Consider the following 16,683-nt stretch of genomic DNA (forward strand, 5'->3'; position numbering starts at 1 on the left):
ACAGAAATGAAGGCAAGAAAAATAAATTTTATGAGGTGAATGCTTAATAATTTGCAAATTATTTAAGTTTTAATCTTATTATTCTACCAAAGTTCTTCAGAGATTTGAGCATGCTCACAGATAATTAAATAAAGTCATCATTCATATTGTGCCTCCTTTGAGTGGAATAAGAATCATAATTTTATTTACTCTATTTCAATAAATGTATATTTTCCAACATAGGAGCACCAAGCACGTTTATTTGGGATTTATTACTCTTAAAATATGTAGACATATGCAGCATTTTTTTCTTGCTTGCATTCCAAAAATGAAGGGAGAGGAGCTGAGTCCACATGACTGTATAACTTAGGGCCCAAACCAGGGTATCTCTGAGAATCAAACAAAGTGTCAGCTACAAGCCACGGTTTTAGGAACTGGAACTCTGGAAACACCTGTCCAGAACCCCAGGCTCATCCAGTAGCAGTTCATATTCCCATTTTTCCACATTTCAGTTCCATAATATTTTTATTCACAGGATGTTGGCCCAAGCTATTCCCTCTCCATGGGATAAACATCTCTACTTTTCACCTGGACAGTACCTACTCCTGTCTCTGGTTTCAGTTTACACAGGGCTTCCTAAACATACGCCTCGATTTTATTCTTTCCTGATATTCACCTTATTTTGCAAGCTTGTATACTTGTATAGGTAGCAGTTCAATGCCTGCTTCCTCTTCTAGACAGTGAATTCAGTGAGGACAGAATTTTTACTTATTTTTCTCATCCCTGTTTCCCCTTTACTGGGACATAATGACTGTTCAGTCCACAGTTATGAGATAAATGAATTGAATGAATAAATGAATGAATTGATGCTTCTCATCAAATCTTTGGAAATTGTTCCTCAAAGAATAATTTGATCTTTCTGAAATTCTATTTCCCCATCTACAATAGGAAGGTGAAAAATGCATAATATCTACTTCAGCATTAAGTCAAATAATGCAAAGTGATGAACGAGGCTGATACACAGAGCTTGGAAGATGTTACATACAATGGTACCTGCTCCCTTTTCAGCTGGGATATCCTTTCCTCACTGTGTATATTTCAAATCAACTTTGATTTGAGGCGAGGAGCGCACAATCACATCAATTTGCCAGCTAGGGGACACACGGACCAAATTCAGTTTATTCAGTTCTGAAACTAGAGCATCCAGTCCAGGCACAGGGAGCCTCCACTGTTTTCTGAGCCCTGGCTCCCAGAAAGCATGATGTGTCCACTTGTCACAGCATGGCTGGACTCTGCCAACCCATAGTGAGTATCATTTGATGCCCTGCTGCACCTGCAGTTCCCCAGGCCTTCCCAGGACAGGCTGCTGCTCCTGTTCTGCCCCACACTCTCACCGGATCCTCACTCCTACAGAACTGCTCCCCTTTGACACCTGTCCCCCAGCCAGCTGCTTCACCCTCTGGAGATTACACTTCCAGCTCTGATGATGGATGGGCACCCAGGGCCAGTGACTGATGCTGAGTCAGGGAGAGGCCCTGGGGCATTTGGCCACACCCCCAGATGAATCCCAAACCGCTCCGTGGTTCAACTTCTTTCCCTCTTTCATTTGTGGAGATTTGCCAAATTATTCTAGTGCTTTCGCAGGGCTCAAAGAACTAATTTGGGGGTGGGACTAGGGGTAGGGAGAGAAAAATTTCTCCCTAATGTTTTGACAAGGCATTTACCACTACTTCCTATTTTTCCCTGGTGCCGAACTGGTCACTCTGTTCTGGAACACAGGTTGTCAATCTTCTATCTTTTGTCACTTTGAAACTGAGAATAAATTATTTCATCCTTTAAAGTTTTTATGTGTGCATTAGAATAACTACTCTGTAGCTTTTTGTTGCTCTTACTGTTGAATATTCATAAGATTCTGTCTGCTTACTGGATAATTATATTACATTAATATCGTATGAATAAATAAAAGTAGTAATTATGCTTTTATCCTTTTCTATTTTGCAATTTACAGTTTGCTTGTTTCAAGAATAAAAGGAAATTGCACACACTTCAAACAATATTATTTCATTTCTAAACAAGGAAAAACACAAGAACCCCTCCAGGGTGACAGGTTAAAACAGAGCTTATTCCACCCTTTCTTAGCTGAGACAAAGTCTCCATCTTAGTATCACTTTGCCAACTTTATTAGGAGACAAAACTAGGAACATTTTTAAGAAGTAAGCATCTCTTCATCAGAAGATAGTTTCCCTTGGCGTTCTGATTAATAGTGATAATAAAGGACTGAAACACTTTAAAGAGGTTGAAGCCAATTATATCCCAATTCCCACGTCTAAAGTTCGTGCCATCCCTTTGAGAAAGGTCACTTCCTTCTGCTTCTGTTTAGGAAAACTAGATTTCCCCTCAGGAGGACCTTGATGGTGTATGTCTGGAAAGGACACAGTGTCTCTTCCTAAGATTAAGGTCAACTGCACAATGCAGATTATGGATATGGAAAGGACAAGAACCATTATTTATTGATGTTTTGGGTCCAGAGAAGTTGTCCATAATTAAATATTCATGGAGCAAAGCTTAAAAAATTGTTTAAAGTTTGATTTAAACATTTAGATTGTTTTAGATGAGAATGTTATCAACATTAAAGCACATAACCCTACAATATGTTGAAGGAAAATTTAATTGAAGCTATTTTATGCTTGGCTATGTTTTAAATTTATACATTTTCAATATTTTTACAAATAAATGTGAATGAAATATGCTTTGTTTGAAGAATTTTATTTCTTTTTGAGAAAGATCATTAACTGCTTTTGTAAGAAGCTTATGAATAAGAAAATCAACCAGATAATTTTAACAAGATAGATAAGAAATTTCCCAGTTAAGTAAAAATGAAACTTTACCTTTCCATTGTTTCCTGTGATGTTTATTTTTAATGTATGAAATTCCAGTCAACATATAGGAAAAGATGATCTGATCATAAGCAAGATAATACTTGGCCTCTGTACTCAAAGCATAGTTAATAAATGGTTCGATATCACTATGAGAGAACATAACAAGTGGCATTTCCCGGTGGAAAATCTTGGGTTCAATGCCATTTAAGCACTTTCATCAATTTTCTGAATGATAGGATGGGAGGCATGTTCATTAAGCTCACAATGAAACCAGGCTGGGAGCAGCAGATAACACCGTGGAGAAGAGCAGCAGATTTAATCATGACCATGAAATCTAACTAAGTGGTGGGAGGAGGAGTGCGGCTCAGCACACACACAGCGCAGGCTGCCCTCCTAGGGTGGGAGCCAAGCCATGGGGAAGGGGCCACCGTGGCTTTTCTGCCCAGCGCCAGCTCTTTCAACTGAGCTTTGCAGACATTTGGAGGCCAGGACACAGCCCATATGATGTGCTCCACTGTCTAGGGGTAACCCGGGACCCTCAGGTGACTCCCACTTCTCTGTCTCCAAGGCCTTGGTGCAGGATCTGAAAATGATGATTTGGAATTTGGTGGAAAAGAACTTTGACCATGGGCTAAAAATGATGCTTCAAAATTATTTTTTAAAGTGATCAATAGTTAAAAATTAAAATACAAAATGACTGGTGTAGGAATCTACTCAGTTGTTTTAAAAAATTACAATTCCAAAGCAAATGGCACTGACGTAATACTCCAATCATCACAGCTTTAAAAAGTTGGCACTTACAGTATTTTTCTTTTGTCTCCTTGCTTCTGTCTCATCACTGTTGTTGTGGGGGTGGAGGTGCGTGTCTGCAGGGCTTCCTGACCCCACAGGCAGGTGGAGAGGCATTTAAAGTAACTTGCTTCACTGGGTTTGTAATTTTCATGTCACGAAGACGCAACTGTTGTGATGGGGCTGCCTAGACGTTCACACTGTCCCTGCCGCTCTCTGAAGAGGTGACACACCAGGACTTAAGAAGCTGAAAGGGATTCAGCAGAGAGCAGCAGAAACGATTAAAGACTCGGAAAATAGGACCTATGAAGGAAGATTAAAGGATCTGCGGTCACTTAGCCCAGAGCAGAGCGCCCAACCTAATAGCGTCTTCAGGACGTGAAGGGCTATCATGTGGAGGGTGGGAACCAGCTGCTTCCTCTCCACACCGCGGCTCAGAAAGAGGAAATGGGCTTAGCTTCGATGGGCAGGGTTTAGATGAGTTGGAGAGCTTCCTTCGGGGAGGGCTGTTAACAGCGGTCAGTGAGCCATGGAGGGCTCTGTCTCCTCAGGGCCAGGGCGGTGGTGCACGCTGGAGAGGGGCCAGTCCGATGAGACTGCCACGTGAACACTACTAGAGTCCCACACGGTATTCCTGCCCCTGTATTCCTGTGACTGTGGGTTAAAGAGCTGTGAAAGTCTGTCTGTGCCAAGGTCAGCACGCAGGCAGCAGTGCTGGGGTGGGGCTGGCAGGCCACAGTGGCACTGTTGGTTCACGGACAGGTAATAACATCATTGTCAGAATGAGGAAGCTGTTTCCAAGGAAGAAAACACTGAAATCCACTCCAGCCTTGAGTTCAAGTCCTTTTCAATTGATATAATCTATGATTAAAAAAAGTGTTCAGCATGTGTCTCTGTCGTTCAAGGGAAAGAAAGAATATGAGGAAGGAGTTGATTTTTCCCCATAAGTTTCAAATCCCTGTGATCAGAACCATTTCTAGTGCACATGGTGCTCATGTAAGACTCAGACACAAATAATTTGAGAATTCTACATGGTTCCAGTAAAAGCTTGCATTTTTTAGAAAACCAACCAAAAAAGGTGAATTGCAGAATCATTATCAATGAGAAATATACTTCTTTGGCTCTGTTTGCAGGGAAGAGAGGTTAATGACATCAGTTTCACTGATCTAAGCACAATTTCTCATACACCCCCTTAGCACCTCTATCACTAATGACACTGTTTATAATAAACTTGTTACATCCACAGAACAAAAACACACTCCTCCTTTCCCTAGTGGCATTCCCACATGATAACAAAGGTGACATGGGTAGAGTATATAAGCTTCTTTTCCTTTTTGTTTGGGGCTGATTCTTTTATTAAATATTGTTGTCATCATTAAATAGTTTCAAAACTTGCATGTATTTCATAAGGTGCTTTCTGGTCCATCTCCTAATTACTATTTCAGTCTTGTTTCTCATTGCCTCTCCTCCTGAATGCAATATTTTAGGCATATCAAACTCTTTAATGTTTCTTGGCTAAGCCATAAGTTTCTTCTCTTTACACATTCTATTTCCTCACCCCTCTCCCTTTCCAGGGAACCTTCTCCATACTCACCCCCCAATCCTGCCTGCCCTTCAATTATCTGGGAAGTCAATATCCCATTATAGAACTACACATAGTGTATTGTAATTTCCTGTATACTTAAGTGTTTCTCCCTTAGAACTGTAAAGTGCTGAGAGTATGCCTTCTCACAATTACATTCACATCCTCTAAAACTGCCTAGCACTCAGTAGATACTCAAAGAATGGAAAGGTGGATTGCAGAAGTGTGGAGGGTTGGGGGAAGTGGTGAGGAAATAGAAGAAGTAGAGAAGTAGAAGGGTGATTGGGAGTGGAAAAAGGGATCCCAGAATGGTGGAGGGGTGGGTGGATAATAGATGCATGGATGGTGGAGGGAGAGGTGGTAGGGGGTAAGAGTGGGAGGAAGGATGGCGGGGGAGTTGAAGGATGCTGGAGAGGTGGGTAGATGGTTGAATGATGGATGGATGGTAGAAGGATGGATGATAAGGATATGGATGCATGATGGATGGGTGGATGGCAGAGGTGTACACTTCATAGTGAGGGCTGTCTGAATCAAATATCAGACTGTAAACCTTGATTTTACCAACACCCTATATTACCTCCCATATTAAATGACATAAAATTATTTTACAAGCCTTAAATTCATTCCTGTACCATTGCTGAACTCCCTTAATTTTGGAATCCTGTTCTGTTTAATTTAGAAAATGTATTTCTGTATCAAGTAGACTTTCCCACCTGCCTCATCAGTATTGACATCAAATTCTTATGACTTACTGAGGGGTCTTAAGTGCGAATAGGTGCTGTGCTCAACACAGAAGTGATGCTTTGCTAGCTGGTTAGTCCTAGGACAAAGTAGTCTCCAGATTACATTCATTGCTTTTTTGTGGTGTTTGAATTTTGACACCTGACAGTAAGTTTAAGTTTTTATAAGCTTTGGGGAGGAAGAATCATGGAATGTAAGACTTTTTACTTTACAAGCAGAAATTAAAGTATTTTCAAGAATACATTTTCAAGAATAAAAGAAAACAAGAATATTTACAGAAAGATATTTTCTTAAAACATGGACACAGAGCAGGGCTATTTTTCTACTCAAAATAGGTTTTTAATAAGGAATCAACTTTGCAAGTTTGGCCAAACAAAACAATATTTATCCTCTGAGAATTTAAAGTTGATGCACTCCCCAAAACATCATACTGGGCCTCTCCCATCAAAATTTTATAAATGGTTTTTCGTTCTTCCTTCTACTATTCTCCTACTATAAGTCAGTGTTTGCCTTCAATAGAAGAAATTTCAAAATAAACACATCCTCTGAAGTTTTGAAAGGTCTCCAGTTGCTAGTTTGGATAAAGACAGGGGATAGATTCTTGCTGTTTGAGTTGTCTCCTATTAAAATGTTTATGGTGAATGACACTACAAAGGTGTTTTCTTTAAAAACACCACATTATACTAATAATAGTATTTTTAGAAGAGGGCTCCAACTTCAGATGAAAAATTTGAGCCCTTAAATAAAACCCTCTCTGCATACTTATATTTAGCATTGTATTACTAATAATTTTACATTGCCTGATAAAAACAAACAATAATGCAGTACCATGTTCAAATAGCTTGGATAATAACAGTATGTTAACAGCTGTAAATCTTTTTAAGACAGGTCACTAGAAATTAAAATAACAGTAAACAGTGATGCTTGGATTCTCAAGGTGGGACATGTTTCTGAATTACCTAAATTACTTAATATAATAAGCAGCAGAATATATTTAAATGAGAGATTTGGTTGTCTGGAATGTGGCCATTTTGGATTCTATGTTATTTAAGACATTGAGGATATTTGAATCTGGGTAGCCGAGGATAGCTGTAAAACATTTTTTGATGCATTTGTAACTAGCATGTACTCAGTAGTTGAGTCTCACATCAGGGAAGACAATCCATTTAAAATAAGCTTCCCTGTTTTGTCTCAATAGATCCAAGTAGATCTCAGAGAAGAAGAGAGATGTCTCTGCCACCAGAGACAAGTCCTCTACTGTGGTCAAAATGTTATACTTTCCTACAGTTAATTAGTTCTAACAAGTGTCCTCTCCCCAGCTTTGGCTACTTATGGATTCAGACTTCCGCTCTGAAGACTTTCTTTGGGTCACAGAAGCCAGCAGACAATCCCAGCTTTTCTCTGGATCCCTTCTGGGTCAGGAAGGGTCATCCATGCCACCGGAAATTATACTCTGACATGACAGTTTGAATTTCCAGTGAGTTCCTTACTGCTCCTGGGAGAATGGGAGCTAGCAGTGACATCCTGAACATTTCAAAAACTAGAAGAAAGGATGTTGAATGATAAATGTTTGTGGATATAGATAAGTCCAGTCCAATTTAAACATTATCCAATGTATACATATATGGAAATATTACCTGGTACTATAACATTTGTAACATTTTTATGTTTGTATGGGTCAATTAAAAATAAACTTTTAATTGAAAAAGAAAAGGAGTTTACAGCTAAGACAAAATTTAAAAATAAAACTGCACCAAGAAAAAAGCCAAAAGGCTGTGCCCTTCTTCCAGAACACCCTTTCTTTACCACTCATTCTCATTCCAAATGGCTGATTGCAAGTTTCAATTTGTTCTTCTACTGAAGCCACTGTTGCCAAGGACAACGATGACTCCTTGCTCTGTGTCAGTCAGGAGAGGACTTTTGCCTACCTTGAACTCATCGGGGCTCTCTGTGGCACATGGCCCCCATTCACCCACCCTCCCCAGCTGTGTGCTCTCTCCTCCATCTTCTTCTACTGCTCCTGGGGCTGTCCCGGGAAGTCCTCCTGCTGCGGTCCTGTGTGAAAACTGTGCTGACATCTGCCTTCCTCCTTCCTTGGGGTCTGGGTGTTGGGGTCTCTCTGAATTCAGGGCTGAGCTTTGGGAGGCAAGGGAGCAGAACTCAAAATGAGACTCCAGACAAAGGTTTAGCCACGTCCCCGAGGGCACCACCTACTTTCCACCCCTCCCCTCAGCCTCTCTCCCAACACCCCACCTGTGGCTGCTCCCCAGGTAGCCCTGGGTGCAGTCTTTTCAGGAAAGAGTCCCTGCCTGTGTCTTTTGCTATTGTTCCCTCATGGTTTCCTTGTCTTTCTTTCATGATTTTTATAGGAGAGATGACTTGCGGTCTGGTTCATGGTCTGTGGAAGATTGCTACAGATCCGGGAAATCTTAGAGGTTCATACAATACCTCACAGAACTTTACAGTGACTTATTGCAAAGAGGAAATTGAGCTCCTCTTTGGTTACACTGAAGACAAGAGAAGTTTACTAGCAGGAATATTTTAAAAGTACAGGGGAAGGCAGGATAACCTGATATGGGGTCACAAGTTGTCATTTAAAATTTCTGACTACTCTCTTCTTCCTGTGTTTAAGTTATTCCCTGCAGTGACAAAAGGTTTAGGGAATGGAAACAAAGAAACAAAGAGGCAGGCCACTCACATTCAGCAACCCCAGCAATTAATGGTACAAGATTATTCCCAGGAATTTGGATATTGAGAGAGGAACAGGTGGAGATGAGGATGAAGATTCATCTGGCTACAGAAACAACCAATATTCAGGAGCAAGTTCACATGTCCTTGGCTCCAGGAGAGGCCCTCGTCTCTGACCACAGTGCCTGGGCCATGGCTGTGCTATGCTTCCACCTGCCTTCTCTCCCTCAGCTGTCTGCCCAATCTGCCAGCCAGTCCAGTCCCTCCAGGGTTCTATCCCTTCAGTGAGATTCAGATTGTCCCACTGTCCTCCACCAGCACCTAGCAGCATCTCTCCTTCAGCATCTCTGTTGATTTTCAGAGTTCCTTAGTCTACCCTGATTGTAGGAGATTTTTTCCGTAAAACAAATAAGTTTATTCAAGTTGCAGATGACAAGGGCTAGGTGTGCCCTGGTGGAATATGTTAACAAAATGAAATCCCAAATAATTTCAATAAGTAAAACAATGCGATAACATGAATTTACACTTAGATTCAATGAACAAACAATTATCCAAAGATTCAAAGGATAGTCCAGTGGTGTACTGTTGAATGTTTAACAACTGGATCTCCTCAAACAAAAACAACAGAAACCCAATTTGTAGTGTTTGCCAGTTTCCTACTGTGGCTGGGTTCAAGCTAACAACTTGATGTCAACTGGCTCACAGAAATCTTGAAAATTTCACAGTTGGTGCCCATGCATTGGTGAGAGCCAGCTCCAGCACACTGCTGGGCCATTTCTGAGCTTTTCCTGTATGGTTCCAAGAGCCTCATATATTTTAATTTGTCTTACTTTCCACCAGAACTGTACCAGGAGTGCAGCTAAAAAGTGAGGAGCATGAATCCAATGTCCAGGATCAGCAGTGTGGTCGGGACCTGATACTGAGCACTGGTACTAAGCACTGGTACTGAGCACCTGAGTTGAGCCATCAGGGTAGACTAAATAAATCTCATCTGAGGAATTGTTTTCAAAGGCAGGAGTTTTATTTAAAAAGAAGTAACATAAAACAGAGAACATTTAAAGAGTCTGTACAAGAATCAATGAGGGTACATAAAGAAGAAAGTCAGCAGGAATGTCACCATTTAAACCACAGATATAGTAAACCATTAGAAAAGGCCACATTCAGATCCTTTCTGTAGGGCAGAGTGGTCTGAGGAGGGTTGTATTTCAGAAGATGGTAGAGTTTGCCCAGTTCCTAGGAACTCATAGTGACCGTTCCCTAAGAACTGGGCTATTACTAAAATCTTCCACATCACAACCCTGTTCAGATCACCCCTCTCAGTCTCTCACTCAGTGGGTTTGGGGAGGGTATGCAATTACCCCAGCACGATTTTATAGCGCCCTATAAACTTTAGCTCTGTCTTCACTGCAGCATCCTAGTGAGGTAAGTTAATCCCATTAACAGTCTTAGTGACAACATCACTTCCCCCTCTTTGCTTTTCCTCTCTCTCTTTGTTTACTTATTTTTTGTTATGTTTCCCTTTCTTTTCCCCATGGGGTTCTTCTTATTATTGTTCCTCTTATTATTACCTTCTGTTCCTCCATCATTACCTTCTGTTCCTCTTCCACATTGCCATTTTATCTCTTTATTAGTACCTTCTTTCTTGATCCCTAGGTAAAGCTCCAATTATCATTTATATGCTGATGACTCTCGAACTTTTATCTGCAGCCCAGAACTTCTGCTGTAGCCCCAGATCCATTTTCACAGATGTCTGCAGGCTGCCCCACGCATATATCCCAGGCACTCCGGAAGTCAGACAGTCCATATTTCATCAAAGACCTGTGAATTCTGCACCACTTTCTTCCCGCAATCTCAGGACCACCAAGGCCCTCCCTTCCTCAGCCACTGGACAATGGACTACCAAGAGCCTATAGCTCTGCTCACTTCTTCTCCATCACACTCCCCCTGCTTGAGTGAGTGCCATCTGGGACTCCATCAGAGTAGAGAAAGCTGGAGAGCTGGCCCAACCCCATCCTTGGCCTGCACCAGAGCATGGGCAAGCAAATACTTCAGGAAGGCTGGATAGGTGAGCACTCACCTTCCTGAGCTAGGACACATTTCCCTGCTGCCCTCTGCCAGGCTGGGAATAAGGGCTTTTGACTGGTTGCTGTCTGATGTGGCCTGAGGATCATCTAACCAGCAGAAGTAAGACCATCCCATGGTCCAGGACATGTAAGCCCCTTGAAGGAGACAAGATGTGGAAATTACCTGAGTTGATATGGGCTACACAGCTTCATCACCATCAGTCACATGCACATATCCAGGTGTTAATGCCAAGCATCATACTCCAATTCAGGACACTGGCTAGCAAAAGGTGCTATTCAAGTCTGCACCTTTCAGGTCTACACGTTTCTGCATTAGGAGAAGTTTTCAGTTGGTTGCTACCCACTGCTTAAGATCTGGGCATTTGTTCTGATATAAATCAATCATTTGATCAATCAATAATAGTAATTAGCTAACTTACAATGGCTAAACTGGATGATGTGAATCTGAGCCTGTTAAGTAAAGGAACATGCAGCCAGATATGGAGACACGGTTGGATGCAGAGTTAGCAGGTTTAATTGGTCATTGTTTTTGAAGGATAAAAGCTTGATTGGGTGGTACCTACTAAGCAAGAGGAGAATCTGTGAGAAACTAAATAACTTTGGCAAGACAAAGATGCTTTTTAAAATATGAAACAATACATTTTCTCTAGCAAAAAAGGCAGCCAGAGAGGACTGAATAGGAATCCTATGGTCAGCACCAGGCAAATCCAGGATAGCCTCAGGAAGGGACCATGTTATGACAAGTGGCTTCTCTTACCTGGTGAGCACGAGGCTCTTTACCTCACCTAGGTACACCTCAACAGTACTCAGAGACACCTGCAAGAGGGATCTCATCACAACAAGGGCTAGGCTCAGGAAGTCTCAGTTCCTATAGACCTGGGACACTTTCCTTCTCACACAGAGCTACTAGTACTCACAGGACAACAGCAAAGGCCAATCTGTCACCGTGGCTGAGCTTGGGAAGCCCTATACACCAACATAATGAAGAATCTTTCCCTGATGTACACAAAGAGGAATGTGAGGCCACATTGGAAAGCCCCTTCTACTCCTTTAAAGCCTACAGGAAATGGCATAGTTTTCCAAGTGCTGGCCGAAAGATGAGAAAAAACAAAGACACTTGATTAAGAAAACAAAGGGAGGTTGTTGCTAGCAGAGGTATCCTTACAGAACAGGTTGATAATGTCTAAAGAAAAAAGAAAATAGCAAAAGAAAGAATCTCAGAGTGTTGGAGGGAAGGAGGAGCAAGACAATGGGTGTGAATGCAGGAGAATAAGGCAAGTAGCCAGCAACCTCTGCTCAGTGTGGATCTCCTGAGCCATATTGATGATGGCCACAGAATTATCCCACTGTCTGGTGGGAAAGGCAAGAGTCTGATAAATGGGATGGTAAAGGACCCTAAGTGACAGAAAGTTAATCTGCTTCACTTAGAGCAATGAAACAGGAATGATAGAATGCCCAGAGCCACCACTAAGAAAAATATGCAGAGCAATATTAAACACTGTAAATGACTGAATAAGATATGAATTCTTTTTTAAAAAAACAAGAAACATAGACAAAAAAGAGGAAAACAAACAAACAGGGTCAGTAATGCAATCAAGGGACATGGGAGACTTAGGCCCTAAAGAAAGCAGTAACTACCTTATGGTAAATCATGTAAATGATATCAACTAAAAAGCAAGGGTGGTCAGAGTTCCTTTACAAACAAACAAATAAACAAAAACAACAAAAAGAACAAGGTGCTCTTATAAGAAACTCATCTCAAATTCAATTACAAAGATAATTTGAAATTGAAATAATAACAGAAACAAATATCCACATATCCCATGCAAACACACACACAAACACACATGACATGGCTATATTTATATGAGGTAAAGTGGGCTTTAAAGTAAAAAGATAAATAAAAACCATCAGAAACAAAGTGGAACTTTACATAAAGTACATAAGGATACAATTCCTATGAGGATATAATGATCTTTTTTAACATGTGTGAACAGTGTGATTTTGGTATGGCTGAAGAATATGAAACCAACATGCAAAATATATCAAATTTCTATATACGGCAATGAATATGTAAAAATTGCACTTTAAAATAATTATCATATACAATTGTTCCAAAGAGAATAAAACACTTAGGTGTAAAAAGATACAGGTACACGATCTGGATGCTGAAAATTATCAAATGCTAATGAAATCAATCTAAAGTCTAAATAAATGAAGAGACGCATTGAATTTATAGATTGAAATCTTCCGCATAAAAACAGATCAATTATCTCTAACCTAGTCTATAGGTTTAATACAATTCCCAACAAAATCCCAGCAAGACATCTCACAGACATAAGTTTATTCCAAAATTTCTTCAGAAAATACAGACCCTACAATAGCTGAAATAATCTTAAAATAGCATTTTATGGATTATTTTACCTATTAGTAAATCCTGCTACATAGTGACAGTAATGAACAGCAATGTGGTATATGTCATTCATAGTTCAAAGGGATAGAATAGAAAACTCAAAATTAGACCCCACAAATATGCTAGATATAAGTGTGACAAAGGTGCAAATAAATTCATTTGAGGAAATGTAGCCTTGTCAATAACGGGTCAGAAGTAAACATTAATAAGCAAAGAAGAAACAAAAAAATTACTTTCAACCTAAATGTCTCACCTTATATTAAAATTAGCTCAAAATGGACAATGCACCTGAGAATAGAAAACATTCAGAAGAAACAATAGAGAACATTTCCCACATCCTGGACTAGTTCTTAGACTCTAACCCAAAAACATGATTCATAAAAAGCAAACCTTGATAATTTGAACCTCACCAAAATCAGAAACTGCTCTGTCAAAGTCTCAGTTAAGATGATGAAAAGATAAGCAATAGATTGAGAAAGAAAAATTTGCCAACCACAAAAACTAATCACTACAATGTATAAGAATTTTTAAAACTCAAAGAGTGAAAAACCAAACAATCCAATTAAACAGGTGAATAGAAATTTCACCAAAGAAGATACACAGATGTCAAGGGGCACACCACAAGAGGATGTTCAACATTATTATCCATAAGGGAAATGCAAATTAGAATCTCATGAAATGTCACAACACATCCACCAGAATAGCCAAAATGAAAAAGGTTGCCAACAGCAAGTCTTCGCCAGGATGTATCATTGAAACATTCCCATTACAAGGCAAACTGATGGACCCACTCTGGGAAAAAGCTTGGCTACCTCATAAAAAAAAAATGCATATGCACCAACATTTAAATTGAACTTCTTAGCATTTATACTACAGAAAGGAAACATATTCATACATAAGTCTGCATAAGAATCTTCACAGCATTCACCACATTCACCATTCACCACAGCTCCAAATTGGAAACAACTTCAATGTCCTTCGACAACTGAATGATTCCATGAACTGTGTGGTTCATCTTATCTTGAAATACGTGACAATCAAAAGGAATTATCGATGCACACAATTACTTGAACAAGTTTAAAGACAACTGTGTTGCATAAAATATGTCAATCAAAAAATCTGCATTATTTATAGACTTTTTCGTAAAAGTATAGGGATGGCAACAAGACAGGGTGGCCAAAAGTTAAAGATGGAGGAGTTAGAGGAAGGCGAGAGGGTGGAGGCAGGAGAGGGTTAGAAAACTCAATCTAGACGGTGCGCATGCTCTCAGAAGGTTGTGGCTTTTGATTATAGTTGAATGCAGGAATCTGCTCTTGTAACAAAACTGCACAAAACTAAACATACACGATGCAAAAACATAAACTGCACATAAGACTGTGGAAATCTAAAAATGACTGATAAATTTCAATTAGGTTAATTTTTTCCTGATGGTGATATTATTCCATAGTTCTATGGGGTGTTTTACCCTACAAGGAAAATGGATAAGAGATATGTAGTTACTCTCTATATCTATTTTTACAACTGTGTGTGAACCCACAATCACCTCAATAGAAAATGTTCACCTAAAAAAATACAACATGGGGTAATATGATGGCTACATACTAAGACTAAAATCAGAGTCTTTATTTAATCAAAGTGTTTTATATTATAAATTATAAAAAAATAAATTATAATAATTTGCTTCATATATCTAAGTAAAATCTTGCACATATAAACTATGAATTTAAAATAATATTAAAGACCAGTGTAAACAATAGAGTATCTTATACTTTACATATATATTCTAATGAACTTCACAAAAATAATGACTTAGCCATTCCATTCATGAATCTCTGTGCAGAAAGGATCAGGGAGGCATTTGAAAAAACTTAAAGTATAGAAAGACTTTATCTTGCCTCCTCTAAAAATGATTATGCTCCTAAGTACCTCAAAACTAATGTCTGATCAGAATAAACATTTGTATGAATATGTTTAGAATTCTTTAGTTCTGATATGCCAACAAAATGGAAGCATGAAAAGAATTATATCTACAGATTAAGTGATTTCTATTTTTTTTTATTTTTATGATCTCCAGAAAGCTTCATCTTTATTTTTATGGTCTCTGTGATAATTGTGCCTCGGAATGAGAAGAATATTAATTTTTAAAAAGCAAAAGATTGTTCTGAAGACCACAGCATGCTAAATACCCTGCAAGAGGTGGTTGCACTGATAACGTGGAGGAGACAGGAGGCCTTGAGCCCAGACCTGCAGAAAGCTGAGATGTTCCTAATTCAGCAAATTTGTCACACTTCCACTAGTCAAGAATTGACTCGCACTTAGAGGTTTGGACCTATCATTCTCATGACTTCTCCTTACCTCAAGTTCAGCTGGAATGTCAGCTCCTCTGAGAAACTGTCCTGAGCACCCCATCTCCAGCTTTCCAGCTGGGTGAGGGACTCAGCATGATTGGTAACCCTCATAGCCTACTCTTTTCCCCACTTACTGCCAGTGACCTTTACTCCCAACTCTTCCTTCACCCTTCTTGATCACATCCAGATCATCCAGTGTCTGCTTACCACTAGGAACCAACCTCCTTGCTCCATGAACTACACCACCCAGCTCTTTGCTAAACTAGTAGAACTTCCCATCCAACACCCAGTGACAGGAAATACCCTGGGAGCTTTCTCTTGCTGGACTTCTGAATGAAGACCATGCTGGGACACTCTGGCCAATTCCCCCTCAAGCTGTTCTGGCAGGCTGAGGTGAAATCCCTTACTTGTTTCCTTCACAGCATCCTTCAGAAAGATACAGTCTTGCTCAATTCTGTCAGTGTTTATGCGTAGAATGTAAACTCCCAGACGTCAGGGAACTTATCTGACTCAGTTGTTCTCACTTCTCCAGGGGAGAACCTGGAAAGCATAAGTAGCTCCCTAAAGATACCTAAAATAAGTAAAGGTAAGTGGCATTACATCAGCCTCATATTATAGATGAGAAAGCACAGGAGCTCGAGGTAGTAAGGGGAAGGAGAATCTGAGTTAAGTTGGTCTGAAGGGAAGGTCGGGAAGATGTCTACACAGACATTTTAGTAGCCCTCTATTGCCCTATCTTTCCAAAGAACAAATTGGTGTTCAGTCCTTTGGCCATAAACAGTTCTTTGAGGAGCCCAGGAAAAGGAGACAGTGGATGGGGCTGGAGTAGCTCAGCTCAGCTACATGGGAAGGGAGATGAGAGAAGCAGACAGGGTAAGGCTGGCTTTGCCTGTCCCCTTTGATGATTTCAAGGGACCCTGTGACAGCCCAGGTGTGGGGTGTCCTTGTCTTAGCAAGTGTTCTTGTCTTTCTTCTAGAGATGAAACCCAGTAGGAACCAAGAGGACTCGGGAAAGATAGGGAGGGGTTGTAGTAAAAGGATCTGGACATCTGGTCCCTAGTAACAAGTCTAATCTCATTATAAGCAGTTAAAGAAACCACAGAGTTCTGGATATCTAAGGAACCCCTGGGTTCTCTGCAACTAGGGAGCTTAAGTGCATCTCTTCTGCAGGATCCAGAAC

Source organism: Heterocephalus glaber, unplaced genomic scaffold, assembly GCF_053883595.1.
Source record: "Heterocephalus glaber isolate CG9 unplaced genomic scaffold, H.glaber_assembly_v1.0 deba00000331, whole genome shotgun sequence".
Lineage (NCBI taxonomy): Eukaryota > Metazoa > Chordata > Mammalia > Rodentia > Bathyergidae > Heterocephalus > Heterocephalus glaber.